We start from the raw sequence: 5,369 nt of genomic DNA, 5'->3' as shown, positions 1-5,369 counted from the left end.
TGATTGACCGCAGAAAAGGCATTTGACAAAATCCAGCATCCTTTTCTGATAAAACCACTTAGAAAAGGTGCTTGGCAGGCATGGACAGATGGACTGGCAGCTTGGGCCTCTTGCTGTGGGGGTGCTGACATGGCCGCAGAGGAAGTGGCAGCCCCCACAGGCCCCCCAGCCCGTGGGACTGACTGGAGGGTCCTGCCTGATTCCCACCCAAAGCCACTGGCCTTTGATTGCGCTCACGTCTGGTGTGGGCCCTGTTCCAAGTATCATTTGAGCTTGGCTTTACCTCAAAGTCAGGAAGGCAGACCGGTGAACGTCGACAGCCTGGCAGTCGTGATGCATGTCGTCCTGCCGCTCCTGAAACCTAGTCCGGGCCCACCCTCTCTCCCCCACCCAGCCCCAGGCTGCCCGTAAAGTGGGGTGCGGAGAGCAGGCAGCTCGTGGGGACTAAGTGTGGACCGGCCAGTGACCAGCTCGCTGCTCTGCTGGGACCTGGCTCCTTTCTTCCGTCTGTGTTTGAGCTTGAGACACGCTGACCATGGACACCTACCCCGGCCAGCGTGTGGGCGAGGCGTTTCTTCCCCTGGACCAGTCCACCGAGCACACCTACTTCCACTCACGGGACCGGCTGTACTAGTGCCAGGAGTCCGACTGCGGCAAAGCCTTCGTGTCCAGATACAAGCTGATGAGGCGCAGTGCGCCCACTGCGAGGATGATCACCCGCAAGGACCATCTTAAGAACCACCTGCCTACGCACGACCTCCACAAGACGGCCTTTGGCTGAACGCAGTGCAAGAAGTACCACACGGCGCTGGGCTACGAGCTACGAGCGGCACCTGGCCCCGCACGCGGCTACGCCAGCGACCTCACCTGCGGCGTGTGCGCCGGGGAGCTGGGCTGCACCGCGGGGCTACTGCGCCACCTGAAGGCGCACGCGGAGGAGCAGGCCCGCGGCGGCGCGCCCAAGAAGAGGTGGCACCGGTGCGACCACTGCGAGCTCCGCTCCCACACCCGCAAGGACATGCGGCGCCACCTGCTCATGCACACGGGCTGCAAGGACTTCTGGTCCTGCAGTTCTGTGCCCAAAGGTTTGGGCGCAAGAATCACCTGACGTGGCACACCAAGAAGACACTCCCGCAGGAGCTTCTGCGCTAGGAGGCACCGCGCGGTCCCTCTGGCCACAGCCCCTGCCGCCGGGCCCTCTCCGCCTTGGAGGGGGGGGCGCCCCCGCCCAGTCCTTCAGAGCCCAGATATGACTCCAAGTCTACTTATTCACCCCCCTGGTCACCCTGTAGCCTAAGGCGGATGCTTAAGCGTTTGGCAACATCACTTTGCTGGAGGACCTGCCCCTGCAAGAGTCTTCGCCACCTCACAAACTCACCCCATGCTCAAAGACACCATGTGGATGCTGTGAACTTCACCATGCCTGCCTCTCTGGACCTCTTGCCCCTGCTGGGCTTCTGGCAGCTGCCCACCCCCACCCCCTCCGTCTTTGGCACCAGCGCCCTCCCACTGGAGCAGCTGCCGATGGAGCCCTCCCTGGCCTTGGGCGCCATGGGCCTGGACCAGCTCCCCCTGCCCCCTCTAACCCCCGTGTTCCCCATGGGCACAGGCCCAATCATCCTACCTCATTTCCACCACCTTCAGCTGACTTGGCGGGTGGGGCCGACTCCCTCACCCAGCAAGCTGGTCATGCACTTGACCACCAGCAATGATGCCAGGAGCGCTCGGAGGTGGGCTGGACCACGGCGGGTTCAGCAGGGACTGGCTCGAGAGTCTGCACACACACCCATCCAGTCCCTCCCGTCCATGCCAGGTGAGCCCACGAGGATCCCCGCAGGGAGCTGCACTATGGTCGTGATGCCTCCAAATGTCCAAGCAATGGGTGCTATATGCAGGTGTTTGTCACATCGAGTTTAACCATAAGCCAGGGAGCATCATCAACTGAGCCACGCCAGGTAGGGGCATTGCCTTGTCAGCAGACGAAGGGAAGTATGCATTTCTGCAAATTTGGAGAACTTTTAAATGAGAACATAGTCTTTATGGGCATCATCCAACTAGACTGTGTATTTCTGTTCAGGGATTTTTCTACCTTCAGGGTTGGATGTAGCTTAATTATCACTCTTGCCATGGCCAACCTGTAGTCTTATAAAAACAATTTCTTGTGGAACAGCAGATTTCTCCTTTTAAAAAAAGCATTTTAACTTAGTTTGAATATTTTCCACAAGTACTACAATGTGAGTTATCACTGACTAAATCTTAAAGACTAAATCGGCTGTCAATCTCATCTGACAGGAAATATATATATATATCAATCACTGTGTAACCAGGTTGAGTGATAGAATAATCCAGGCACCAAACAAGAAAAGCATTTTTCTGACTTTAGTATTGATTATATTTTTAACAGGAATTTAAGAAAATATTACTGGAATTTTAAACAAGAATTTTCTTTGCTTCTGTCTGGCTTATACTACTCTACTTAAGTTCCTCAATATTGTTTTTAATCACCAATAAATAAAGCATTTTTAATTGAAAAAAAAAAACTTCAAAAGATAGGAATAGAAAGAAGCTTCCTCAACATGATAAAGGGCATATACGAAAAACCCACAGCTAATATCACATTCAATGGTGAAAGACTGAAAGCTTTCCCTCTAAGATCTAGAACAAGACAAGGATGCCCACTGTCACCACTGTTACTCAACATTGTGCTAGAAGTTCTAGCTAGAGCAATTAGGCAAGAAAAAGAAATAAAAGGCATCCAAATCCAAAAGGAAGAAGTAAAACTTTCCCTATTTTCAGATGACGTACTCCTATATTTAGAAAGTTCAGAAAAACCTGCAACAAAGCTACTAGAGCTAATAAATGAGTTCAGCAAAGTGGAGGGATACAAGATCAACACTGCAAAAATCAGTAGTGTTTCTATATACCAGTAATAAGCAATCCGAGGAGGAAACCAAGAAAATAACTTCCGTTTACAATAGCAACAAAAAGAATCAAATATCTAGCAATAAATTTGACTGAGGATGTAAAGGATTTGTACACAGAAAACTATAAAACATTTCTAAAGGAAATCAAAGAAGACCTAAATAAATGGAAGGACATTCCACGTTCATGGATTGGAAGACTAAACAGCATTAAGATGTCAATTCTACACAAATTGATTTACAGATTTAACCAAATCCCAATCAAAATTCTAGCAGCTTACTTTGTAGAAATGGAAAAGCCAATTACCAAATTTATTTTGAAGGGTAAGGGGCCCCAAATAGCCAAAAAAAAGTCTTGAAAAAGAAGAACAAATTTGGAGGACTAACACTTTTTTAATTTATAGCATATTTCAAAGCTGCAATGGTTAAAACAGCATGGTACTGGCATAAAGATAGATACATTGACCAATGGAATTGAATTGAGAGTTCAGAAATAGACCCTCACACCTATGGCCAATTGATTTTGACAAGGGGGCAAAGACTACTCAACTGGTAAAGAAGAGTCTCTTCAACAAATGATGCTGGAGAAACTGGGTCTCTATTTGCAAAAAAAAAAAAAAAAAAAAAAAAAACAAGGCCGCCTACCTCACACCTTATACAAAAATCAACTCAAAATGAATCAAAGACCTAAATATAAGAACCAGAACCACAAAGCTCCTAGAAGAAAATGTAGGGAAGCATCTTCAAGATCTTGTGGTAGGAAATGGTTTCTTAGACTTTACGCCCAAAGCACAAGCAATGAAAGAAAAACTAGATAAATGGGAACTCCTCAAAATTAAAAGCTTTTGTGTCTCAAAGGACTTTGTCAAGAAAGTGAAGAGGCAAACTACTCAATGGAGAAAATATCTGGAAACAACATATCTGTTAAGGGTTTAATATCCAGAATATATAAAGAAACCCTACAACTCAACAATAAAAAGTCAAACAACCCAATTAAAAAAAAAATGGGCAAAAGGCTTGAATAGACATTTTTTCAGAGGAAATGCAAATTTCTAAAAAACACATGAAAAGATGCTCAATATCACTAGCTATTAAGGAACTGCAAGTCAATACCACAATGAGATATCATTTCACACCTACTAGAATGGCCACTATTTTTTTTATTGTGAACTTTAAAATAAATACATAATAGCAATAACTTTCAAAGTATGATTTCACAAGTTGTTAGAGAGCAAATTTCAAAGAATGTCATGGGTCACAGTTTCACAACTTCAGCCATTTCCATTATTGTAAAATAAAACATACATATAGAAAGATGTCAACTCTTGATATACAGCCCAACAAGCAGTCATATAGGTAATTTCATAAATTGCTATGGGTTACAGTTCCACAGTCTCAGTCCCCTCCCTGTTACGCAATACAAGGTATATACAGAAAGGTGAAGACCTTCAAGGTACAATTCAATGAGCAGCTATAGAGCAAATCCCAAAGGATGCTATAGGTTTCAGTTCCACCATGTCATTTACCTCCTTCTAGCCACTCTAACACCCCTGCATCCAAAAATATATATATAATTATATAAAGTTTCAGTATTCGTAGACCTTTGTTAAATCTTATCTTGTTTGTAGCTACCCCTTCCTCTCAATTAATCTCTTTCTCCATCTTCAGGGGTGTCTAGGCAGTGAGCACCCCAACTTGTTCATATTAAAGGGGGTGTCGACAGTATGAGGAAGGGGGCTGCATCTGATTGTTGATCTTAAAAAGGATGTTGCCTCTGGGTTGTAGGACGTGACTGGTATAGGAACACTCTGGTGGATTTAAGTTTTCGAAAGATAAAACTTACTGAGTGAATCTTTTATAGAATCTCAGGTAGGGACCTAGGTATTTGGGAACTACATTTGGTAAGGGCATGGCATAGTGTGACCGAGAATGGCCACTGTTAATCAAATGGAAAACTACAAGTATTGGAGAGGATGTGGAGAAAAAGGAGCACTCCCTTGTTGCTGGTGAGAATGTAAAGTGGTGCAGCCACTCTGGAAGACAGTTTGGCAGTTCCTTGGGAAGCTAAGTATAGAATTGTCATGTGATCTGGAAATCCCACTACTAGGTATATACCCAGAAGAACTGAAAGCAGGGACTCAAACAGATATTTGCACACCAATGTTCACAGTAGCATTATTCACAATTGCCAAAAGATGGAAACAACCCAAGGGTCCATCAACCAATGGATGGATAAACAAAATGTGGTATATATGTATAAACAATGGAATATTATTCAGCTGTAAGAAGGAATGAAGTCCTGATGCATGCAACAACATAGATGAACCTTGAGGACACTATGTTGAGTGAAATAAGCCAGACACAGAAGGACAAATATTGTGTGATCTCACTGATATGAGCTAACTATAATAAGCAAACTTATAGAGTTAGAATCTAGAATATGGGTTA

The 5,369-nt window shown here is 45.3% G+C and overlaps 1 pseudogene; it reads left to right on the top strand.

The window, feature by feature from the left end:
- The first annotated feature begins 535 nt into the window (after nt 1-535).
- LOC119506788 lies at nt 536-1,152 on the top strand (annotated as a pseudogene).
- Nucleotides 1,153-5,369: the final 4,217 nt, after the last annotated feature.

Source organism: Choloepus didactylus, chromosome 12 (genome assembly GCF_015220235.1).
Source record: "Choloepus didactylus isolate mChoDid1 chromosome 12, mChoDid1.pri, whole genome shotgun sequence".
Taxonomy (NCBI): Eukaryota; Metazoa; Chordata; class Mammalia; order Pilosa; family Megalonychidae; genus Choloepus; species Choloepus didactylus.
Note: the sequence above shows the minus strand (reverse complement) of the source record. Positions and strands in the feature narration are given on the sequence as shown.